Genomic DNA, 26,779 nt, shown 5'->3' with positions numbered 1-26,779 from the left:
TAGTGACCACAAAAGCAGTTCATGTTACTATATACATACTATGGGGGTCATTCCGAGTTGTTCGCTCGGTAAAAATCTTCGCATCGCAGCGATTTTCCGCTTAATGCGCATGCGCAATGTCCGCACTGCGACTGCGCCAAGTAAATTTGCTATGCACTTAGGAATTTTACTCACGGCATTTTCATCGTTCTGGCGATCGTAATGTGATTGACAGGAAATGGGTGTTACTGGGCGGAAACAGGCCGTTTTATGGGCGTGTGGGAAAAAACGCTACCGTTTCCGGAAAAAACGCAGGAGTGGCCGGAGAAACGGGGGAGTGTCTGGGCGAACGCTGGGTGTGTTTGTGACGTCAAACCAGGAACGACAAGCACTGAAATGATCGCAGATGCCGAGTAAGTCTGGAGCTACTCAGAAACTGCTACGAGGTGTGTAATCGCAATATTGCGAATACTTCGTTCGCAATTTTAAGATGCTAAGATTCACTCCCAGTAGGCGGCGGCTTAGCATGAGCAAATCTGCTAAAATCCGCTTGCGAGCGAACAACTCGGAATGACCCCCTATGTGTCTACCCTCTATGACAATTATTTTCCCAATTCATTCTAAAATTTGAATTTAATTTATCCTTTTATTGGTAAACTTAAACACTGGCATCCCGCTCACTGCTATGTGTCATTGTGGGTGGTAGTCATGTGACCGGCGGTCGGGAGACCGACAGTCACATGACCTCCTCCAGCATCCCGACCCCTCACTATCCCGGTGGTCGGCATGCCGACCAACAGGGACTATTTCCACTCGTGGGTGTCCACGACACCCATAGAGTGGGAATAGAACCCGTCCCCTGACCGTCGGTCAGCCATACTACACCCATTGTGGGTGGTGTTACTGACTGATCCATATGCAAAATGATAAAATGAATAGTGACATATGTAGGGGCTTTTATTGTTTCTTGCATTGTAATTACCACACATCACTTGCTTTTATATAGCATTCTGACAACTGGAGTCTGTCTTGTCTAATGCCCCCTGGCACTTTATGGCTGCCCTTCTTATGCCTCATGATACTTGATAGCCCTTCTGTCTTATTTCCTCTGACACATGGGGGTAGTCCTGTCTTATGCCCTCTGGCACCTGGTGGCAATTTTGTCTTATGACTCCTGGCACATAGTGGCAGTCCTGTCTTATGCCTCCTGACACCTGGTACCAGTCCTATCTTATGCCCTTATGGTGGCAGTCAGATGCATCACTGTGTCTGGTGACCTCTGTATCCCCCCAGTGTGTGGCATGGCCTGCACCCCCAACACACCCTTAGAGATGCCACTGGTGGCAGTAGTATCTTATGCCCCTTGGTCTGCTCTCTGTTGTGTTCTCTCTGGCCCACTGTGACAATATGATATGATTATGATTTGGTGCCGTTGTGGGCAGTGGGAAGGTGAGGATGGTTTAAGTGAGGAAATGCATAGGGAAGAGGGCCCTGCTCATGAAAACTTATGGCCAGGGGGCGGATCCCAATATAAAAATGTGCTGCATATACCTAAGGAAAAATGTGACCTTTAAATTATTTTTTACAGTTTTCTCCCAGTTGCTGTGAGGGGGATACATATGATATCCCGGCTGTCACTATACTGACAGCAGCATCCTGTCTGCCGGAATCCCGGCAGTGAATCCCCTCAAGGGCTTCCTGCACTCGCCACGCATCGGGCCCAGTGGTTCACTTCAACGCTACAGGTTCTATTGCCACTCGGTTGGTGGCATGGACCCACTAACCGAGTGGGAATACCCAGTATGTGTCGGGATTCTCGGCATCTGTATTTCACTGGCTGTCGGGATTCCGGTATCGGTCTCCTGAACGCTGGGATCCCAACAGCCGGTATATTGACTGCATCCCGTTGTGAGCATCCTAACTGTATTTATTACTATTTGTAAAAAAACATTTGTTATTAAGTATTTACACTACATTTACAAGTACTGTGCTCCTGCCAGCGCCTCTGGTCACAGACTGTAATCAACCAATCCCAGAATAAGGGAGAAGGAAGGCACAGACGCAGAGAGAGAGGAGCGACACAAGTCAGGGACAGAACAGGAGCACTCAGCTGGAGCATTGCATGAGATCTACAGGGGGGTGCAATACCTACATCCAGCCTGATGTGGACAAGTGATCGGATATTGACCTCATACAGATAATTGCGAGAAAAAGAGTTTGTTTCAATATAAAATTGTGTATTATAACATTGACAGATGTATAAGTTTCCATGTTTTGCTAACAGAATGCAATGTACATAGGGGGTCATTCCGACCTGACTGCACGCTAGGATTTTTTTCTGCGCTGCGATCAGGTCACTACTGCGCATGCGTATGCACCACAATGCGCAGGCACGTCGTACGGGTACAAAGCGGATCGTTGCTGAGTGATGGATTTTACAAAGAATCCATTCGCACAGCCGATCGCAAGGAGATTGACAGGAAGAAGCCGTTTGTGGGTGGCAACTGACCGTTTTCTGGGAGTGGTTGGAAAAACGCAGGCGTGTCCAAGTGTTTGCAGGGCGGGTGTCTGATGTCAATTCCGGGACCGGACAGGCTGAAGTGATCGCAGCGGCTGAGTAAGTTCTGAGCTACTCAGAAACTGCACACAACTTTTTTGAAGTGCTCAGCTGCACACGCGCTCGCACACTTGCAAAGCAAACATACTCCCCTATAGGCGGTGACTATCTGTTCGCAGCGCTGCAAAAAATAGCTAGAGAGCGATCAGCTCGGAATGACCCCCATAGGGTCTAATTCAGACTTGATCGTAGCAGCAACTTTGTTAGCAGTTGGGCAAATCCATGTGCACTGCAGGGAGAGCAGATATAACATGTGCAGAGAGAGTTAGATTCGGGTGGGGTGTGTTCTAACTTAAATCTAAATTGCAGTGTAAAAATAAAGCAGCCAGTATTTACCCTGTACAGAAACAGTATAACCCAACCAAATCTAATTCTCTCTGCACATATTATATCTGCCCCCCACCCCATGCAAAGCACATGGTTTTGTCCACCTACTAACAAAGTTGCTGCTACGATCAGGACTGAATTAGGCCCATAGATGTGTTGCATTATGACCCTCATTCCGAGTTGTTCGCTCGCTAGCTGCTTTTAGCAGCCGTGCAAACGCTAAGCCGCCGCCCTCTGGGAGTGTATCTTAGCTTAGCAGAAGTGCGAACGAAAGGATCGCAGAGTGGCTACAAAAAAAGATTGTGCAGTTTCTGAGTAGGTCAAGACCTACTCCTAGCTTGCGATCACGGCAGACTATTTAGTTCCTGTTTTGACGTCACAAACACGCCCTGCGTTCGGCCGGCCACGCCTACGTTTCCCCAGCCACTCTTGCATTTTTATCTGACACGCCTGCGTTTTTACACACACTCCCCGAAAACGGTCAGTTGCATCCCAGAAACACTAGAGCTTGAGTAAAACTGCATCGGCTTTTGTGAAAGTACGTTGCGCGTGTGCATTGAGCCACATACGCATGCGCAGAAGTGCCAATTTTTAGCCTGATCGCTGCGAACAACGGCAACTAGCGATCAACTCGGAATGGCCCCCTATATCAGTGCACACCGAACTCTAGCAGTCAACTTCTCACAATGATTGTGTGCCCACCCAAGTCTGCAAAAAGCCATGCATAGACATTAATAATGGATGCACAAATATTGCGGTGTTCAAGCACCCGCAGAGTGGCTCCTAGTGACCTGAATGTGGCACTTTAATGCAGATTTTCTGCAAGTTATTGCCCTCTGTTATCAGGCGGTTCCCTGCAGTGCACTCTGACAGAGTTGTAGAACATACAGGAAATCTGGAATACATATGAAAATGTTTCTTCCCCCTATCACAACTGCATCCTAATAATATTCAGGATAATTTACAGATATGTGTTACTTCTACCTAATTAACATACATTTACTTCTATTGTAGATTGAATGAATCCAGAAAGATAGGATCATAAAGTATAAAAAAAATATATATATTTTTCCATCCATTAATAATGTTCTTTTGCTATATTGTATAATAATAATAATAATAATAATAATAATAATAATAATAATAATAAAGTGGCGTGATTGATTATATTGCGATGCCATGCAATTTATACCATTAGAGGTTTGCATCTTGCTGTGTGTAAGGGGAGCAATGAACTGACTTATTAGCTACTGTGGATAGTTGCGTTTTTACTTTCGCTGAATTTCAATGGCCCTCATTCCGAGTTGTTCGCTCGTTGCCGAGTTTCGCTATATTGCGATTAGTCGCTTACTGCGCATGCGCAAGGTTCGCAGAGCGCATGCGCTTAGTTATTTTACACAAAAGTTAGGTATTTTACTCACGGCATAACGAGGATTTTTCATCGTTCTGGTGATCGTAGTGTGATTGACAGGAAGTGGGTGTTTCTGGGCGGAAACTGGCCGTTTTATGGGAGTGTGCGAAAAAACGCTGCTGTTTCTGGGAAAAATGCGGGAGTGGCCGGAGAAATGGGGGAGTGTCTGGGCGAACGCTGGGTGTGTTTGTGACGTCAAACCTGGAACGAAACTGACTGAACTGATCGCAGATGCCGAGTAAGTCTGGAGCTACTCAGAAACTGCTAAGAAGTGTCTATTCGCAATTCTGCTAATCTTTCGTTCGCAATTTTGATAAGCTAAGATTCACTCCCAGTAGGCGGCGGCTTAGCGTGTGCAAAGCTGCTAAAAGCAGCTAGCGAGCGAACAACTCGGAATGAGGGCCAATATTTGACTTTATTATGTATCTCTATGAAATTCTGTGTTGCCTGTTTTTTTTTATATTTTATTTGCTGGGTGTGTTCTTCTTTTGTGTGGATTGCTGCATGTGCTTTTACATATGATCCAGATTGTGTACATCGGTGACTGCGGGGGCATCCCTTCTCGCTGACTTCTCCAGGAGCCCCATGGTCCCAGCAGCAACACAAAATATCGCTACTCCAGTTGCAGCTCCCTCTCCCACTGGCAACCCTTCTCTGACCCCACGGACAGTACCTTGTCACTACTACCTGACCTCACTGGCAGCCCTCTCCCTGATCTCTGACCCCAGGGGCAGTACCTTCCCACTACTACCTGACCTCACTGGCAGCCCTCTCCCTGATCTCTGACCCCAGGGGCAGTACCTTGTCACTACTACCTGACCTCACTGGCAGCCCCTCTCCCTGATCTCTGACCCCAGGGGCAGTATCTTCTCACTACTACCTGACCTCACTGGCAGCCCTCTCCCTGATCTCTGACCCCAGGGGCAGTACCTTGTCCTTACTACCTGACCTCACTGGCAGCCCCTCTCCCTGATCTCTGACCCCAGGGGCAGTACCTTGTCCCTACTACCTGACCTCACTGGCAGCCCTCTCCCTGATCTCTGACCCCAGGGGCAGTACCTTGTCACTACTACCTGACCTCACTGGCAGCCCCTTTCCCTGATCTCTGACCCCAGGGGCAGTACCTTGTCCCTACTACCTGACCTCACTGGCAGCCCTCTCCCTGATCTCTGACCCCAGGGGCAGTACCTTCTCACTACTACCTGACCTCACTGGCAGCCCTCTCCCTGATCTCTGACCCCAGGGGCAGTACCTTGTCACTACTACCTGACCTCACTGGCAGCCCCTCTCCCTGATCTCTGACCCCAAGGGCAGTATCTTCTCACTACTACCTGACCTCACTGGCAGCACCTCTCCCTGATCTCTAACCCCACGGACAGTACCTTCTCTATACTACCTGACCTCACTGGTAGCCCCTCTCCCTGATCTCTGACCCCAGGGGCAGTACCTTCTCACTACTACCTGACCTCACTGGCAGCCCTCTCCCTGATCTCTGACCCCAGGGGCAGTACCTTCTCACTACTACCTGACCTAAGTGGAAGCTTCCTCTCCCTGCTCCCTGACCTTAGAGGCAGCACATTCTCCCTGCCCTCTGACCCAAGTGACAGCACCTTCTCCCTATTCCCTGACCTCGGTGGCAGCCTCCTCTCCCTGCTCCCTGACCCCAGTGGCAGTCCCTTCCCCCTGACTCCAGTGGCAGCCCCCTCTCACTACTCCCTGACCCCAGTGGTAGCCCCCTCTCCCTGACCCCAGTGACAGTCCTTTCCCCCTGACCCCAGTGGCAGCCCCCTCTCACTACTCCCTGACCCCAGTGGCAGCCCCCTCTCTCTGCTCCCTGACCCCAGTGGCAGCCCCTCTCCCTGTTCTCTGACCCAAATTAAAGCACCTTCTCACTACTCCCTGACCCCAGTAGTAGCCCCTCCTCCTGCTCCCTGACCCCAGTGGCAGCCCCCTCTCACTGACCCCTGACTCCAGTGGCAGCCTCCTCTCCCTGACCCCAGTAGCAGCCCCCTCTTCCTGCTCCCTGACCCCAGTGGTAGCCCCCTCTCCCTGCTCCCAGTGACAGCGCCCTCTCCCTACTATGACCCCAGTGGCAGCCCCCTCTCCCTGCTCCCAGTGACAGCCCCCTCTCCCTGCTCCCTGACCCCAGTGGCCGCCCCCTCTCCCTGCTCTCTGACCCAAGTGACAGCACCTTATCACTACTCCCTGACCACAGTGGTAGTCCCAACTACCTGACCCCAGTGGTAGTCCCTTCTCCCTGACCCCGGTGGTAGCCCCCTCTCACTGCTCCATGACCCAGTGGCAGTCCCCTCTCTCTGCTCCCTGACCCCAGTAGCAGCCCCCACTTCCGGACCCCAGTGGCAGCCCCCTCTCACTGCTCCATGACCCAGTGGCAGTCCCCTCTCTCTGCTCCCTGGCCCCAGTAGCAGCCCCCACTCCCTGACCCCAGTGGCAGCCCCCTCTCCCTGTTCCCTGACACAAATGGCAGCCCCCTCTCCCTGCTCCCTGATTCCTGCGGCAGCCCCTTCTCCCTGTGGCAGTCCCTTCTCCCTGTCCCCAGTGGCAGCCCCTTCTCCCTGCTCTCTGACCCCAGTGGCAGCCCCCTCTCCCTGCCCCCAGTGGCAGCCCCCTCTCCCTGCTCCCTGACCCCAGTGGCAGCCCCTTCTCACTGCTCCCTGACCGCAGTGGCAGCCCCCTCTCCCTGACCCCAGTGGCAGCCCCCTCTCCCTGCCTCCACTGGCAGCCCCCTCTCCCTGCTCCCTGACCCCAGTGGCAGCCCCTTCTTACTGCTCCCTGACCCCAGTGGCAACCCCCTCTCCCTGCTCCCTGACCCCAGTGGCAGCCCCTTCTACCTGCTCCCTGACCCCAGTGGCAGCCCCTTCTCACTGCACTCTCTGCTCTGTCTCTCCCCAGATCGAGGCTGCTCTCATTCTTCTCTCCCAGTCTCTCATTCCCACTCTGATCCAGCCGGGGGACCCTCAGGGTCGAAGGTTTCGCCCTGTCTGCTCAGACCTCCACCTCCTGACAGCACCTCCCGACCCCCAGCCTCCATGGACCGGCTCACAGCACAAGACTGAAGGCAGCCCAGGGACCTCTGCAGCCGGGAGCGAGGTAATCATCAACCCAGATTAGGAGGGGATGTAAATCAGATGGAAAGAGAGCACAAAGCCTGTGGGTTAGAGGTGCCTTGTCACAGCAAGCAGAAGGGCAGACAGGGGCCCTGCCCCCACATGGCTGCACACAGGAGGGGGGGACACATGCAATTACATTTTACTATCTTCTGTCATTATTTCCTTTTTTCTACAGCTAATTAATAGGAGAGCGACATGATCTGCCCTTTCCCTCCTCCTCCTCTCCTTCCTTCTCTCCCATTCCCCCTCTCTCCGTATAGCCCTCTTCTTCCAGGTGGAAAACAGGGATCCCCGGGCTGTATGTGCATTTTCTCCAGCTTAGGAGAAGGTCTGGGGGTTATTGCAATGTCACATCAGGCCAAGAGAGCGTTGTGCAGAGGAGAGGGGGGGAGCCATGCTAAATAATAATATTCCCAGGGAGATGTCTATTGTGATGGAGGCTGTGCAGCCATGTACTACAGACACATCACCCCCCACCTCCTGCATAGGGCACACACAGGGGTACTGTATATATGTATATACCATTACAGTGTAAGCTAGGGGCTCCCATTCCTCCCAGGCCTTGTCAAGGGGATGAATTTTAGATCATAAATGAGAAAAATGAACCAAAAACAGGTCACCAAAAACAAGCAAATAACAGTGGAAAAGAATCTGCAGGGGTCTTGTATTTATCATTGCAGCTGGCAAATAACGTGTGCAACTTTTTGTTTCCCTTGAGAAACCCATCTTGGTGTATACTGGGGACTGGGAGCACACGGAGGGTTAATAAGTCTCTCTAGCAATCACTGTGTTATAAGGAAACAGCAGGGGTAGGTTTACATGAAGAACCAAGGCTTTGATCTTTTAACCCCTTGCTTGATTTTTAACTGCTTCTGTGCCAAGAAGGATGAGTTGGTGCCCCTTTCATTGTATTCGGTGCTGCTTAAGGTAGGTGACGTTCTTAATTATTTTTGAATGAATATATATATATATATTATACACATAGTTCAGTTCCTAAATATTTTAGGCATCCTAGAACCCACGGTCTGCATTTTACAATCCCAATGTTAGCCTGGGTGTTACTTGCACAAAGTGGTATGATCTTTGTTGTGTCACGAGAAAGTACGCATATATATAATATATATTTTTTCCATTTATTTTATCATCTTCCAGCTTTAATTTTGCTCTCCACGCAATTATATATTTTCTTCACCGATCTATATATTCTGTGAGAAGGATGATTTGCATTAAGGTCAGAATCCATTTACTTTGGGCAATTACCTTGTTTTATGCCCTCCCCTTTTAATAGCGTGCCCCTAATAATCCCTCAACCTGTCATATCCCTGGTGCAGTGAACTAATATTAATGTCTTTCATATAAACCCGTTACTCCCCCCTTCCCTTTCGTCTAGCTTTCTGAAGCCTATCCACAGTCTCAGTATTTTACTATGCTGAGCCAAGTGTGTGTCCAAGTCACAGCCTTTGGTCACTGATTGTAATCAATCAATCCCTGAATAAGGGAGAGGGGAGGGGGGGAGAGACAGGGAGTGTGTCAGCCAGAGGAAGAGGAGTGAGAAGAGCCAGGGAGACACTGAGAACCAGCCAGCAGGGAAATTTCATGCCTTCTACAGGGGCGACCACCAGTAATCAGGATCCAGCTCAACATGGACTTTGATGATAGGTAGTAAGTAGCATGCCAGGACACTTTCTGTAGGCCCTCATACTTTGCAAACTCCCAAACCTTCACAGCCTGGAGAGGTAAAGATTACGGTGGCAGACCTTTCCATAAAACATCTCATCTCACTATTCTGTGTGTGCATGCCCTATAGCATTATAGATAGTACTATCAATGGAAATATATTGCAGGTAGTTATATATGTTTTATTCTGTGTTTGTGGTATGCTTTATAAAATGTTTTTGTATTTTGATTTCTATACGGTACGCAGATGCCAGTTGACATAAACCCCAATCCTTTCATATTTGTCTATAATTATCAATGTAAATTTTTTATAGTGTTTTTTGTTATATGTTGTCCATGAAAAATGACTAATCATTTTTGCATTGTTTTGAGACCAGTTTTTTTGTTTTTTTCTCTGTTTATGCTTTTTAAGATTTTATTGCGCTTGAGGTGGTGTGAAATGCAATTGGCAGTGTAAATATCTAGCAATATGAGGTCTGCATGCTGCAGGGGTAACTGTTTTGGTGGCTGTAACTCTCTTGACGTCTGCAGAGCTGTGGATTGGGCACCAAAGATGAGTTGTTTAGTTATCTGCTTTCCTTTAAAATACAAACAACATCCTTTTAAGAGTGCTGATGACTGTCACTTTTTTAGTGGAGTGTCAAGGCGAATTTTGAGGCTGGATTGGGTTGTGTAACACTGGTTTACTTTTTGCAGATGCATTATATTGGTTCATTTCTTGGATGGGTGAATTGCAGTGTAGAAGGCAAAATCCCTGCCAAAATCTGCAGCTAGTGTTTCCCAGGTTCGTAGTTAAAGTCCTATACATATGATGTGGCACATTCTGCTACTGCATAAATTGGTTCATGGACTTTCCGAATGCTTGGAAAATAATGACATTTTGATTAAAACCCATACCTTAAACACACAGTTATTGTAGTGCCCAAAATCTCTCTCCATTTCATTTTTAGTGTTTCAGCAGCTGGGTTGCATGGTTTTAGAAACCCTTACTTTTATTTTAATATTTTTTCCCCAACAATGCTTTGTGCAGTACCACCTGATCTGGATTGGAAGTCTCTACTGTAGATTTCATATTGTTGTATTGGCTGTTTACTAAAGTCTATGCATATCCAATATTTATAATCCCTATATGAATTACCATTTTCATATGCGTAGTTTACGTATACGAGTTCAAGAGCCATTAGTATCTAGTAATGTATGCTTTTTTTTTTTGCTAATTTATGCTTAAGAATTTGCTAAAAAGATTTTATTTACCTATATGTTGTTTATCAGATTTTGTAATATGCTTATATGTGTCTTTTAAATGTACACATGAGTGTCAAATACCCTTAAAATGTGTAGGTTTAAAATCCAAACTAAACAAAAACAAAAAAAAGCCTTAAATTTAAGTGTTTTAAATTTATCACAAATTTTCGGATATATGACTGTTTAGCCCTGTACATATCTTAAATAAAAACGAAACAAACCATGTTTACTAATGCATAACGCTTTACGATTTTTAGAGTAAATCTAACAATCCCGCAAAATGTGCTATAATTCAGAACTTTATATCTTAACCTGAGTTTTTCTTTTTAGTAGGGAAATACAGTATATACATAAATTAACTCCTATACTATACTGTCCAGTAAAGGAAAGTGTGAGCACAGTGTACAGCTTGAGGCCCTCTTAATACAGTACTACAATAATAACTTTTGTACTTAGTGTTTCTTGTTTTGTTTTTAGATATTATGTTTACATACAGCCGTGTCAGTATTTTTTGATCTCCACGATTACTGCTGTTATGTGTTACAATAGATGGCTACATTTTGTTTTACTACTCTTTTAACATCTGTCTAACTTTTTTTTGCCTTTTTCTGTGTTTTGTATAGCTTTTGAAGTCTGTTTTCAGACAGCTATTTCCTTGGCTGTGTTTACCTTAAAGGATGGCATAAGTATGCAATTGTGCAGAAAACTGGATTCATCGTTGTAAATTAGCATAGCTCTCCGCACCGAGAGGTTTTAGAGCAGGTGTTGTGTTATGTAAAAAACAATTCGGAGGGATATTAAGAAAAACAGCTGCAGATGGGTTAAAATGGACATATATATTTTTTGTTTGTTTGTTTAAATGAGACGATACATTTTTACATCTGTAGGGAAGGAGCTGCTGTCAGATAGGTTTGGGCGAATAAAAAGTTGGATTAGAATAAGAGTGTGTTGGAGGGGTCTTTGTCTAGAAAATAAACAATTTGGAAACCAGATAGAGTTTAAGAACCCTTCCAATGTATTTATACAGGAACACATCACATTTCACTGCTGTCTGGTAATGAAAGGCTTGAACAAGGCATAAACAGCTTATGCATAATGTGGTAACCAAATGGTTTTTCTCTGGAAAATGTCTGGAAAAAGATGCCTGTCTGTACTTGGATGTTTGAGGTCGGAAGCTGCCAATGGGCAAGAAAAAAAGAGAATATATCTTAACTCCAATGTTTTCTGTTCTTATCCGTGGATAGTGCAGTACAGCCTTTTATTTAAAAATAAAGACTCCAATATGTGTATAAGGACATACTGTTTTTAATTTAAACGTAAACTTTTCTAACTTCTACTCCCCATTTCCCCCTCGGAATGTTTAGGGAAAGTCTTTCACTGCAAAAACTGATGGCCAGGTGACCTTGGGGTGAAGGTGGCAGCATATTGCTCTCCAGTTATGGGTACTGTACTAAGAAGCTATGGCCATTATGCTGAGGGACAGATTATGGGCCTAGGGCTGAATTTTTTTATAAGGTGTACATCTGCTAAACTATCCTCACCATGTCTCATTAAATATATACAAAGTGGATCATTTTGGCAAAAAAAACTGGAAATACCGTTTTAATACTTCAGATTTATGGCCGACTGTGTGGCAGGACAGCATCCTACTGCCATTGTGACGGACTATGTTGTATGTGGAGACCTGGAGCTGTAGCTCCATCCACCCCTATGTTAATCTGGCCCTGCTCCCACTACCCCAATTATCTCTCTTCTAATGGTTCCCTATACTCGTAAAAAAAAGGAGGGGGCAGGGGATCAACATCCTGCGGAAAGGTGTGTTCTGATCATTCAAATCCTTTCTTGCTTTAACAATAAAAATATACATGTATAATATAAAATATTATATATTGTAGTATGTGTACACTAGTTACCAGTCCGTAAAAAATGTCAGAACAGCGTAACCGTAATGTCAGTGCCAACATCTGCGCGCCTGAATGGAGGTTGAATTGCTCTGTGTGGTGCCATCTAGTGGCTGCCGGATCGCAAAACACTTGAATTCTCCCCATAGAACAGCGTAATCCTTTTTATTATATAGGATAAACAATCCCATGACGATAGATGATCAATAGAAACTCTGTATATTTAATATCAGGAATCAGTATATGGCTGGATGCACATTTTGATTACCACAGATCAGTGTCTGTGGTGTGTGTGCATGCATGTATTTATGTGTGTGTGTGTGTAATATATATACAGTGTATAAGTATGTATGTATCTATCGGCACTCCCCCACGTCAGCGCTTCTGCTCCGGTGCCCCCAGGAACACTGTAGTAGGCGATAAGAAGTACTGCGGCACTCTGAGACTTAACATGTGATAAAGTATATTTCAACAAGCCACCATGCGGATACCAACGTTGGTATCTGCATGGTCGCTTGTTGAAATATACTTTATCACATGTTAAGTCTCCGAGTGCCGCAGTATATATGTGTATGTGTATATATATATATATATATATATATATATATATATATATATATATATATATATATATATATATATATATATATATATATAATAATTTGACTTGGAGAACTCCAGACTTAAGTCAGCTGCATACACCTGTTTTATTAAAGATTACATAGTTTCGGACTGAGTAGTAGATTTCTCAAGTGAGAAAACTGCTGATTTAAGTCTGGAGTGTCGTTTATTATATATATATATAGATAGATATATATATATATATATATATATATATATATCTATCTATCTATCCTTAAGAAATCTGCACAATTAAGCGTCACGCTAAATTTCTTAATTCTTCCACTTGTAGATGCTGGAAGGTCCACATATTTGTGTAAGGCCTACTTTGAAATGCCTTTGTTGGCTTCCTTCAGTCTTCAGATCACTGTGTATTTGTCAGAGATAACCTTAATACTACATTATGTTAATGCTGGGTAGACCCAGACATTGCAGCCTACTGTAGCCGTCTGTTATCTACGTATGATGTCAGACTTTAGCAAAAGAGCAGCTTACGTACAAAATGCTAAAGAACCGTATCATGAAAATAATAAAATGGGGAGTGACGTTTATGGTTCCTACTTTAGGTAATGTTATAAAACACAGTATGTGGTTTATTATCTGCTGCTGGGGCAATTTACAATGTTATTTATGTGAGCGTGTCCATCCTGCTGCGTTACATAGAATAGTTTTAAACCTGGGATAAAACTACCAGCACTCATTTTCTTCCAGGCCGATATAAGTTCTGCATCCTCTATACATATTTCACTTCTAGGATAAACCTGGACTTCTACATGTCCGCTCAAGTTTCAGGCAAATACCAGGATCTTCAAACAAACCTTATTACCCGGTACCTTATATTTGGTGTATTTTGAGATATCGGTGGGTGGTTCCTACAACTGTCATTTTGCTCCATAGTAGTGATATCATGTTTGTTAATTAGACGTGCAAATTATTATTTTACAGTTCATCTGTTTGAACATATAACTAAGAAGCGTGCGTTTGTCACTAAACCTTTTGTCTCTTTAAATCGATATTTTCACTTTAAGGTTCTGCTATTCCAGGCCTGCTAGGCGGAAAGGGGATAAAGGGTCATCAGCATCTAGCGTCATAAGAAATTAGTAATCAAAAGGCTACTGTGCTAAGAGGCATGTGACTGGATACTCTCAGCACAGTGGGCCTGCTTCAGAGTTGATCGCAGCAACAAATTTGTTAGCAGTTGGGCAAAACCATGTGCACTGTATTGGGGGGGGGGGGGGGGGGGCAGATATAACGTGCAGAGAGAGTTAGATTTGGGTGTGTTGTGTTCAAACTGAAATCTAAATTGCAGTGTAAAACTAAAGCAGCCAGTATTTACTCTGCACAGAAACCATATAACCCGCCCAAATCTAACGCTCTCTGCACATGTTATATCTGCCCCACCTGCACTGCACTGCACATGGTTTTGCCCAACTGCTAACAGATTTGATGCTGCGATTCGGTCTAAATTACCCCCAGTGTGTCCAGTTTTATTTTACGTCTATAATGTAGCCTTTGATAGGGAGGTTTAAAAATAATGTTGTGGTTTGTGGAAGTTTATTCTATTCTTATGGAATATACATTGCTAAAAATAATAATACTTGATTTAATAGTCGGATTGAGATCTAGGGAATTCTGTTAGTATTAGGGTCACAGTCTACTCCTTTAGACTACTCTTTATAGTACTCGCCATAATTACATTGATCCAGATGCAGACTATTGTATATACTTTTTTTTTTTTTATGTTACACATTTATTTAATTTCCTTTGAAGCTTTTTGTGCGAGCCCTAACCCTCTTTATACTATGTGTATACATAGACATAAACCACAATACATACATAATTATCATAGTCGTAAAAACATAGCTTTCTTGCTCTGTAGTTGAAGCTTTCTCTCCTAGAGGAAGCTGTGTCCTTACTTAACCCCCGTGTACTCCTGCGTACTGTATGCATCTTTAGTATTTGGCTAGTTCATGCATTTCTGTGCACTGGTTACAGCCTTTTAGCTAGCTTACTGTTAGCCCCGTTTGTCTTTGGGTAATGATAGCTTCTGATCTCCAAATAGGATTTCTGAACCTGGATCTCGCTGGCCAGCATATGGATAGCCACGTTCTATAGAGGTTGTAAAATAATAAAGGAGCTGGCCAGTGTTTTACCATCTGTCCCAGAATAGGTGCTGGTTGAAAATTAACCATTAGACCATGTGACCCCATCTTGATAAATGGCTCTGTTTCTTGTTTGTAGTGTCATTTTGTGATATTGACGATAATAATTGTTGTAACATGATTTATGGTGCAAATATGATTTAAACCAGAGTTTTTTTTATTTTAAATTATTGTAATAGTTTTAAAACAATGCTATAGTGTTTTTATTATTTTTATTATTAAGCCTCACAAATGTGGGGGGAGGTGAGTGCAAATGGTAGTATGTGAAGAGCTTTAATCCGGCTATGTCGTCTGTGTATTAAGGCTTGGAGACAGATAAAGTGGGCGGAGATAAAGAACCAGCCAATCAGCTCCTAACTGCCATGTTACAGGCTGTGGGCGGGATGTATTAAGATACATCGCCGCCCCTCGCCGCTTACCACAGTGATGTTGATAGCATATGTACTAACATATGCGATCAATATCGCGATGTGGTGACGGAGGTCCCCCGCGATACCTGTTGGGGGGTCTCCGTCATCTCCCCGGGATCTTTACACTGGCTAGACGCCGGGCAGCAGCAGGCTGCCTCCTCCTCCCCCCTGCAGCTGGAAGGACCTCTGGCTGCGTTGCTAGGGGGAGGAGGAGATTACCTTCCGGGTCCAGGGAAGCCTGGAGTAAGGTAAGCCGGGGGGTAGGAGGGTCGGCGGTGGCGGGTTGCGGCGGTCGGCGATAAGAAGCCCATAGGCTATCGCCATCCAAAGATGGCGATACCCTGGACGGCGAAAATGCGGCGGTAGGGTCTTAGTAAATTTAAAAATGCGGTAAAACCCCCATTTTCGGGGATTTTACCGCATTTTTGCTTTAGTACATCCCGCCCTGTGTTTGAAAAATGGCAGGAGCTGATTGGTTGGTACTTTATCGCCATGTAGTTTTTCTCTCTCCAAGGCTTAGTAAATAGACCAGGCATTCCCAACCTCGGTCCCCAAGGCACACTAACAGGCCCTCCACACGGGCCGATTACACTGAAAGATTTGAACGATCTTGTTCATTAATGAACAAGATTTTGTTCATATCTTTCAGTGTTTATACACCAACGATGCACGGCCCCGCGCTCGTTCATCGTTGGTGCCGGTTCGTTTATGCCTGCAAGCCAATATGGACAATATCGTCCATATAAGCGTGCAGTGCTATGGGGCCAGGTGACAGGGGAGTGAAGAAATTACCCCCCCCCCCCCCCCTGGGTTGTCCAACGGCTCTATCGGCCGTCGGATATCTTGGCGGCCAATGTCTAGGGCCCTGAAGAGTGCAGGTTTTGGTGATATCCAGGCTTCAGCACAGATGGTTAAATCAAAATAACTGAGGTACTTATTGAGGGTCTAATTCAGACCTGATTGCTGATGTGTGAAATCGCACAGTGGGCGATGATCGGATGACTGCGTATGGATCGTGATGTGCAACCGCGAGCCCAAACTGTGAAAAAACCCTGAGTGTTTTTTTTGTTTTTTTTTGATCGCTAGGCGAACGCAGGCTGATTGACAGGAAGTGGACGTTTGTGGGTGGTAACTGGCTCTTCTCTGGGAGTGTCTGGAGGCAGGTGTTCCCAAGTGTTTTCAGGGCGGGTGTGTGACATCAACTCCAGCCCCGATCAGCCTGTTTCTTTCGCACTGTAGGAGTAGATCCTGGGCTAAGCATATACTGCACAGACTGGTAAAACCATTCCATGGTGAGTGAGTTGCAAATGGATTTCCAGCTGACCGATGTATGCAGACTTGCACAGGGCGTAATTTCACTCTGGCTGGTTGGTGACTATCCGATCGCAAACCTCTGCAAATTCGCAGAGGAGCGATCAGTTCTGAATTAGGCCCAAAGTCACCTGTGCTCAAACCTGGATATAACTAAAACCTGGACTGTTATTGTGTGTCTTGAGGATTGAGGTTGGGAAAGCCTGAAATAGACCCTATAATACCAGCAGCTACCTCATCAGCATTCAGTGTATGTCTTTAATTGCAGAGACTCATCTTTACCTTTTCTTTCCATTTGTGATATTTAATAATAGCAACATTGGTGAAAAAAAGAATAATAAATTGTATATGTGTGTGTGTGTATATATATATATATATATATATATATATATATATATATATATATATATATATATATATATATATAATTACATTTTTTTTTTTTTTTTTTTTTACATCACATGCCCTTTGGAATCTGTTCATTTCAAATAGGCCTCTTCACGAAAATGTGTATATAGGCCCTCATTCCGAGTTGTTCGCTCGCAAGCTGCTTTTAGCAGATTTACTCACGCTAAGCCGCCGCCTACTGGGAGTGAATCTTAGCTTCTTAAAATTGCGAACGACGTATTCGCAATATTGCGATTACACCTCTCTTAGCAGTTTCTGAGTAGCTCCAGACTTACTCGGCATCTGCGATCAGTTCAGTGCTTGTCGTTCCTGGTTTGACGTCATAAACACTCCCAGCGTTCGCCCAGACACTCCTCCGTTTCTCCAGCCACTCACGCGTTTTTCCCAGAAACGGCAGCGTTTTTCCGCACACACCCATAAAACGTCCAGTTTCCGCCCAGTAACACCCACTTCCTGTCAATCACACTACGATCACCAGAACGAAGAAAAAGCCGTGAGTAAAATTCCTAACTACATAGCAAATTTACTTGGCGCAGTCGCACTGCGGACATTGCGCATGCGCACCAAGCGGAAAATCGCTGCGATGCGAAAAAAATTACCGAGCGAACAACTCGGAATGACCCCCATAATTTTATTACTCTGGACTATTATTTCCTTCTCTCAGACTCTAAAAACAACTTGTTCAAGTAATTGTGTCTCATTATTTTTCGATCATGGGAAAACTGAATGGCCACTTCATGGAAAATAAAACAAAACCCTTTAAATTGTGCAAACGGTAAACTGTAATTCTGTGCAAAAATAAATTGAAATGTCACGGGAGTTGTTGATTGGTTTGAGATGGAAGTTAAATTGTGAAGAGTTCTTTGTCGTGACAGAACGCTTGTCATCAGCTATTCACTCAGTTTTGTATATAGCATGTATGTATGTAGTGGGTGTCATGCTGAGTTGTAGGTAAACACCTTCTGAGAGTTTTTCCCCCGCACTGTGCATGCGCAGTAGAGTTGGATACGTCGTAGTTGGCATTCAGGCTGGCCAGTGTCTCCCTGCTGCTGTTCTCTGCGTTTAACGAAGTGGGAAGGGGAAAGGCCACACTGAGTACAGTAAGAGAGTATTATTGCACCTTACGATGGATTCAGAGATGAGGAAGCCAGGGCTTATCCGTTGTGTCTGCTACTCTTCTTGTGCAAGATCACCAGCATAGATCTAGCTTTAAAAAAGTAAATAAAAAAAAAAAAAATGAACAGGCCAATCCCCCTTCCAAAATTAGGGTGTGTGTGGGGTGGAGGGCTTTTACTGTATCAGGATAACAAACAGTGTGGGGGTTCCCCTGTGATCACCCCAAACCTGTCCTAGGGGTGGATTCGGCAAAAAAAAAAAAAAAAAATCCCCCTTCCTAGGATCACCAACCCCATACCGATAGCACTGTTCCCTGCATATCTCTGATGTTTGTCTTGGGTTAAAATAGATACAATCTTCACTGGTGAACTACATGTTCCATCATGCCAAGGCTGTCTTTTTAAAGGGTTGGCCATGTTGGTTGTTTGATGATCCAAGTAGGAAAAAATAAATACATTTGAAATATTTTATTGTAAATAAAAACTATTTACACAGACCCTCCTTCCCTCATTTATTGTTCACCCAGAGGGATTACTCTTCAATCCATGTAGGCAATGTTAGACTGGGGCTTGAAGGGCCCACTGGGTGAATACAGTGGTAGTGGACCATGCTTAAGGGGTTTTGGGGTATATTTCGTAAGCCTTGAAAGGAGATAAAGAGAATTGACCTAAAATACCAGCCAATCGGCTCCTGTCTGCCATGTTACAGGCTGTGTTTGAAAAATGGCAGTTAGGAGCTGATTTGCTGTTAGTTTATCTCCGCCCACTTTATCTCCATCCAAGGCTTAGTAAATAGACCCCTTAGCCAGTTACCACAGGTGAGACCAGCCCCCACAGAGACTTGACCAGCCATTAGAAACCATGTAACTTACCCTATAACACAGTAACCCTGTATAATTTGACTGAACCGTCTGGAACCTGACATTAGAGGAAGGGGTGAGCACGCCCCCACAGTGACAAGAATGGGGGTGCACTAAGGGTCCCAATCCACTGGCCACCAATGTTGGGAGGCGTGCCATTCTTTCAGCATGACGCAGCTAGTAAAGAAACACTTCTGCAGCTCTCCAGAGTCCTGTGGCGATTTGTGCACAGACCATTTCTCCTGCAGGGTCAACAGGTTATCCACAGGATAAACATTGGGATATGAGGTAGTGTCAGCGGGTTGGCACCAACGATCAATGCTTTCGGCCTCTCAGAATGCAACGGGCCAGTCCCCTATAACCCTGCCTTCTGGCTCAGACAATTCAGGTTTTTTTTTGGGTGCGGTAGGAGACGATTTTAGCAGCCATAAGCTTGTTATTTATTTTATATTTATAGTCCTACTTTTTTGGAGCACATTTTCTAAAAAGTGTCTTACACGCACCTTTAAAGTCGCTCCAACTGCTGTCCGCCAGATCGCAACAGCACTTACCCACGTGTACAGTGTTGTTTCGGCGGGCGTCTGTCGGATGTACTAGCAAGTCCAGCGTATTGATCAATCCTGGAAGCGGGGTGAAGTCTCCCTTTATCCCACTCTCCTGAGCCGGGTGATACAGCACTAAGTCTCTACCTACCATCAAGTACTACTAGTTGGATAAGTGCCTGATGCATATGAGTCTGTAAACTATTGCTGCTGTTTCTTTCGCTGTGCGACTGAATACGTTTAAAGTCCTATAATGCAGTAACATGTTTCTCCTACATACTTGAAATGTATCTGTAATTGAATATGTGCTCATATTGCTTATTGTACTAATGTGTAACCTGTGACTGATTGCTAGTGTAATTGCTTGCTGATTTTACTATTTGTCCGTTTCTGTGTATTCCGATCCTCCGTGCTGGTGCAAAGCAGGGAGGGATCGGATTGTATGTCACTTTAACAAGTTTTAAAGTGATTTTAGTCACAAATTGTGTAGTTAACACTGTACAGGTGTCATTTGTTTGTCATGTCTAAGAGAGGCAAGGGTGAAGAGGATGCATTCTCCACAGCAGCAACAACACTCATTTCATGTTTGTCTTGCAAAGCTGGGTTAACCTCTCAGGATCTGGTTCAAAATGGATTATGGGCCTAATTCAGAGTTGATCGCAACAGCAAATTTGTTAGCAATTGGGCATAACCATGTGCACGGAGGGGGGGGGGATATAACATGCAGAGAGAGTTCTATTTGGGTGGGGTGTGTTCAAACTGAAAACTAGACTGCAGTATAAAATAAGCATCCAGTATTTACCCTGCACAGAAACAAAATAACCCACCCAAATCTAACTCCCTGCAAATTTGATATCTGCCACACCTGCAGTGCACATGGTTTTGCCCAATTGCTAACAAATTTAATGCTGCAATCAACTCTGAATTGCCCCCTATGTGCAAACTGTTTTAGTTTTCACCAAAGCCTCCTGAATAATCCAAGGCAGGCACAGGTTCAAGTTGAACCCCCATGGGCTACTTTTGCACAGACATTATGCAGTATAGCTGAGCGGATATTGGCCCTTATTCCGAGTTGATTGCACCAAGCAACTTTTTGCTGCTGGTGCGATCAACTAATCTCCGCCTATGGGGGAGTGTATGTTCGCATAGCAGGGCTGCAAACGCTTGTGCAGCCCTGCTATGCTAAAAAAGTTTCACACAAAACAAGACTAGCCCTAGACCTACTTACCCTGTGCGACGGATCCAGCGCTGCAGGTCCCGGCTTTGACGTCAGACATCCGCCCTCCATTCGCCTGGACATGCCTGCGTTTTTCTTACCATTCCCCGAAAACTGCTGGAAATGGCGAGTATCCGCCCCGGAACGCCTCCCTCCCGCATTTCCGACCCGTTCGCACCGCAGCGAAGAACTGCATGCGAACGGGTCTGAATGACTCCCATTGCTAGCTCCTATACCAGGAATAGGTTACCCTATTAACCCTTACATGCAACATTCCCCCTGGGGTTTATCACATCCAGTCCAGGAATCTGCAGCCTTTCAACAAAAGCAGGTGGAAAGTAAATCACATAGACATGAAACAACATCTTAACAGTCTACACATGTTTCAGATGGGGACTCATCACAGGATGAGGATTCATTATTTCCGGGTCTGCATACAGAGACGAGGAAGAAGGTTTCAGCTCAGTGGACATACCTGAGCTAATTTGTGCTATAAAAGCCATTCTATCCTTAGAGGATGCAGCCGAGCCTTTGTTAAAATCTAAGGCACCTGTGTTTAAAAGTCCCAAAACAGTCGGGACTGAATTTCCTGGGTCAGAACAGCTGATGGAAATGATGCAAGAGGCTTGGGTAACACCCAGTAAGAAGTTAAGAATTCCAAAGAAATGGAATTCCCATTATCCTCTTCCAGCTGGGGACTGTTTAAAAAGGGAGGTGGCTCCCAAAGTAGGTACGCATGTCATTCAATTGATGCAAAAATCTACATTAACTCTGCCTTCAACATCATTAAATGATGTCACAGATAGGAAAATAGATGTTCTTTTTTTAAAATCCATTTTCTCCTTGTCTGGGGCAAACGTAAGAACAGCCATGGCTTCAGCCTGGATGGCACAAGCAGTGGCAGCCTGGGCTGATGCATTGGAGGATGATCTTTCATTGGCATATAGAGAGCAAAAATACCATATTGCACATATTAAACAGGAGGCTATTTTTATGGAAGGAGCAGCCTTGGATATGGGTACAATTGCTTCTCAAGCCTCAGCAGTAGCAGCTCGCAGAGCTGTTTGGTTACGTACATGGAAAGCTGAATCAGAATCCAAGAAGGTTCTGGGATCTTTGCCTTTTACTGGAGATATTCTTTTTGGTCCAGAATTAAGCAGTATTTTGGATTCAGAAGCAGACTCCAAGAAAGTGAAGTTTCCTTCCACACACAAATCCAAGCCTAGGTTTCCAGCTTTTCGGCCCTTTCGGACTCGAGGAAAAGCAAAAGGAAAGGGTTATGGCAAACCGTCTCAATCTGACAAGTCTGGTAAGACTAAAAAGCATTGGGCTACCAGGGGGCCGGCTTCCAAGCCAGAAGATAAGCCATCAGCCTGATGGTGCGGGCCTCCACCTGGGGGATCCCAGGGTGGGAGGCCGACTTCTTCATTTTGCACAGATCTGGCAGCAGTCCATCACAGATGCCTGGGTGCAAGATGCGGTATCTATCTATATCAACGAAATGGTGTACAGGTGCGCTGGTCAATGTTCAGTTTCCACTTAGAAAATGGAAAAGAATCCTCAAGGTCGTAAAAACTCTGCGATATAGCACTGGTTTTCTAGCCTTTAAAAAAAAAAACGCTGCACCCCCTCCTGTAGAAACTCTGGACTCCTGGAGTGAGATACTCTAGATACAGAAACAAAAGGAGGGGGCGCACATAGTGCAAATCACAGTGATCCTATGTGTTAATGTGGATCCTCTGTTAAAGGGATTTTGCCTATTTTAAATAAGTGATTTGCCCTATTCTCTTTCTCACTCGGACAATGCAACGGCAGTAGCTTACCTCAATCATCGGGGAGGAACTCTCAGCCAAAAAGCAATGAAGGAGGTAAGCCGCATGTTAAGGTGGGCAGAACTTCATCATCCAGCCTTGTCCGCAGTGTTCATTCCAGGAGTCCTAAACTGGGAGGCGTATTTTCTCAGCTGTCACACCACGCATGCAAACAAATGGTCTTTACACCCCGAGGTCTTCCAGACTCTGGTAGATAAGTGGGGGTTACCGGAGATAGATCTCATGGCGTCCCGTCACAACAACCAAGTTCTTGCATACAGGTCAAAAACAAAGGATCCCAGAGTGACCTTTGTGGATGCCCTGTTGGTAAGATGGGACTCTCGTCTGGCCTATGTGTTTCCACCGATCGCCGTGATGCGAAAGGTAAAACAAGGAAAGGACGCCGTGATACTAATAGCTCCGGCTTGGCCCAGAAGACATTGGTACACAGATCTGCAGAGGCTGTCGATTGATTCTCCATTCCTACTCCCTCAACGTCCAGATCTACTGTCTCAGGGTCCTTGCTATTACAAGCACCTGTATTGACGGTCTTTAACGGTGTGGCTCTTGAGACTTCCATCCTGAAAGCAAGAGGATTATCACAACAGGTAATTCAAACAATGGGCCTAATTCAGAGTTGATTGCAGCAGCAAATTTGTTAGCAGTTGGTCAAAACCATGGCCCTCATTCCGAGTTGATCGGTCGCAAGGCGAATTTAGCAGAGTTACACACGCTAAGCCGCCGCCTACTGGGAGTGAATCTTAGCTTCTTAAAATTGCGACCGATGTATTCGCAATATTGCGATTACTAACTACTTAGCAGTTTTAGAGTAGCTCCAGACTTACTCTGCTTGTGCGATCAGTTCAGTGCTTGTCGTTCCTGGTTTGACGTCGCAAACACACCCAGCGTTCGCCCAACCACTCCCCCGTTTCTCCGGCCACTCCTGCGTTTTTTCCGGAAACGGTAGCGTTTTCAGCCACACGCCCCTGAAACGCCGTGTTTCCGCCCAGTAACACCCATTTCCTGTCAATCACATTACGATCGCCGGAGCGAAGAAAAAGCCGTGAGTAAAAATACTTTCTTCATAGTAAAGTTACTTGGCGCAGTCGCAGTGCGAACTTTGCGCATGCGTACTAAGCGGATTTTCACTGCGATGCGATGAAAAAGAACGAGCGAACAACTCGGAATGAGGGCCCATGTACACTGCAGGGGGGCAGATTTAACATGTGCAGAGAGAGTTAGATTTGGGTGGGGTGTGTTCAAATTGAAATCTAAATTGCAGTGTAAAAATAAAGCAGCCAGTATTTACCCTGCACAGAAACAATATAACCCACCCAAATCGAACACTCTCTGCAAATGTTATATCTGCCACACATGCAGGGATAGAGTTTTTGCCCAACTACTAACAAATTTGATGCTGCGATCAACTCTGAATTAGGCCCAATGCCCAGAGCAAGGTAACCATCCTCGGCTCGCATTTATCACTGAATATGGCAAGCCTATATTCAATGGTGCAGTGACTGGATATTTGGCCCTAGGCCTTTCAGAGTTTCCAGAGTCCTAGCAATCCTTCAGGCAGGAATGTACAAAGGTCTGCGGGTGGCTTCTTTGAGAGTGCAGGTGTCAGCATTGACTGGTTCCATAAGAAATTGCTAACCTACAGGATATTCACACTTTTTACCAGGGAATGCTTCACATCCAACCTCCTTTTGTTCCTCCTACAGTGCCTTGAGATTTAAGTTTAGTCCTAAAGGCGCTTCAGGTTGCTCTATTTCAACCACTTCAGCAAGTGGATCTTAAATGGCTGACAGCTAAAGTTCTCTTTCTACTGGCTATTGCTTCAGCTAGAAGAGTTTCAGATTTAGGGGCATTGTTATGTCGCCCTCCTTTTCTGATTTTTCATCCAGATAGAGCGGTTCTCAGAACCAAATCTGGATATCTTCTTAAGGTGGTGTCTAAATTCCACCTTAACAGAGAAATTGTAGTCCCGGCCTACCAGGGGCCTCACCTTTCTGCGTCAGATGCATCATTGGACGTAGTCCGTGCCTTAAGGGTCTACGTGGATCGTACCAGTGCCGTCAGAAAGACAGACACTCTTTGTTCTCTATGGATTTTACAAGAGAGGATGGCCTGCTGACAAGCAGACACTGGTGAGGTGGCTTCGAATGACTATTATATGTAAGGCAGCCACATGGTCTTCCGTTAACACATTCATTAGACATTATGCCTTTTGATACCTTTTGCCTCTCAGGATGCTGAATTCGGGTGATGGATTCTCCTGTCCAATCAGGACAGTCCCCACCACTACATTTGATTTGGGACATCCCAATGTTTATCCCGTGGATAACCTGTGGACCCTGCAGGAGAAATACGTAATAATGGTAGATTTACCGCCGATAACTCTATTTTCCCTAAGTCCACAGTATCCACAGGGATTCCACCCTGACGCACCTGATTTCGGGATCCTTTCACCTACTAACCTCTTTCTTCTTGTACGGAAGGGTGTGCATGTGTGTTCTTCTCGCCTGATTAGGGCTCTCTAGGATGCTTCTGCCTTGAACTTTGGAAAACAACTGAACTGTCTGAGCCAGGAGGCAGGGATATAGAGGACTGGCCCGTTGCATTCTGGGAGGCCAAAAGCTTTGATCATTGCTGCCAATCCACTGACGCTACCTCATATCCCAATGTTTATCCTGTGTATACTGTGGACTTAGGAGAAATAGAGTTATCAACGGTAAGTATACCATAACTATGTATTTTGCATGATGTCAGAAGTCTGGCAGTGTTAGCATTAAATTTCTGACGTGCAGATCCGCTGCTTTTCAGTGACTCCATCATGATGTGTATACTGCTGTCAAAAAAGGTACAGGCATATACCCTGCTCAACCTAGATGGTGCTGAAGCTGTTGATTAGGCAGACCCATTCATCTGTTTGGGGGAGGATCAGGAAGAGCCAAATACACTAACAAAAAAGTTTGAGGTATGCTTCCAGTGAAAAATGTTACAATGGACAGACATGCTTTTTACTCTGCTTTGCAGAGCCTCTCTGAGAGTATCCAGTCATATGCTGCCAGACCAAAATTATTAGCAAAGAAATGTGCTTATGGTGCATTAACAAGTGAGGTCAGCATGGAAAGGATTGTTTGAGAAACCGAGGACTTGTGCACATTTTACTAAGTGAAGGAATTAACACTAGACACTGCTATACATCTATACATTCTACTGTACAAAAGCAGTCCAATAAAAGTGTAACGGAGCATAGAAGAGAATCCAATGTACTGTATGCAACCTTCTGCAACGCATGCAGCATCAAACACGCTGTTTGATCTGCGGTATCTGGCACTTGTCCGTTTCTAAATAGCACAAAATGACTATTTTCTGCAACTGCTTACCAAGTAAGGTACTTACTAACCATGTCAATCGGCTTTCACCAGTGAGTGGAACATCTCGCATATCACCAACAGTCTTCGCTATCCACAGTTCTGCAGACTAGCCGAAATGGCAATACATTCTGCAAAGCACCTGTAAAAGGCCCCATACACTACAACGATATGTCTGAGGCTGAAGTCGGATGCAGTTTCCATTGAACTCCCCTAGGAGCTTCCCGGGAGTTGATTCCATATGATTTTGTACTTTTGTGCTATTTTTGCATAAGATATATCTCATGCGATTGATGAAGCCGCTATACATCACATGCAATATATCGTACGGCATACAATTGTACCATAATATATATCTGATGAGCTGGATAGAGGGCTACGGGGGCTGGGAGTGTCCTGAGAATGCCAGTCAAACTTCCCTGTGATACATCGCATGCGATATATCACATGCACAAAAAAAACACACACTTTTTTTTTCACCCGAATCCATCCAGTTCTGATAAATCCATATATATATTATTCACCTATTACTTGCCCCCCCCCCCCCCTTTTTTTTTTATTTTCCCCTAAGAACCAATTTTTTTGGAACCTCTGTACTATTTCAAGTCATACTTGCATACCCACAGTGCCAAGCAATATTTTTGGATCATACTTG

At 45.0% G+C, this 26,779-nt stretch overlaps 1 protein-coding gene across 6 annotated transcripts in view; it reads left to right on the top strand.

Moving 5' to 3' along the window:
- The first annotated feature begins 7,172 nt into the window (after nt 1–7,172).
- Nucleotides 7,173–26,779, top strand: part of MPPED2 (metallophosphoesterase domain containing 2) — a 340,523-nt gene continuing 320,916 nt past the window's right edge. The window contains exon 1 of one of the 6 annotated variants that reach the window (XM_063944428.1): nt 7,173–7,445. The gene's annotated coding sequence lies outside the window, so the exon portion shown is untranslated. Of the gene's footprint in view, nt 7,446–8,249; nt 8,393–8,971; nt 9,128–9,179; nt 9,202–9,251; nt 9,310–26,779 lie in introns of those variants that run through there. The other 5 variants (XM_063944431.1, XM_063944429.1, XM_063944427.1 and 2 more) reach the window with 5 other exon arrangements.

The sequence above is a fragment of the Pseudophryne corroboree genome, chromosome 11 (assembly GCF_028390025.1).
Source record: "Pseudophryne corroboree isolate aPseCor3 chromosome 11, aPseCor3.hap2, whole genome shotgun sequence".
Classification (NCBI taxonomy): domain Eukaryota; kingdom Metazoa; phylum Chordata; class Amphibia; order Anura; family Myobatrachidae; genus Pseudophryne; species Pseudophryne corroboree.
Note: the sequence above shows the minus strand (reverse complement) of the source record. Positions and strands in the feature narration are given on the sequence as shown.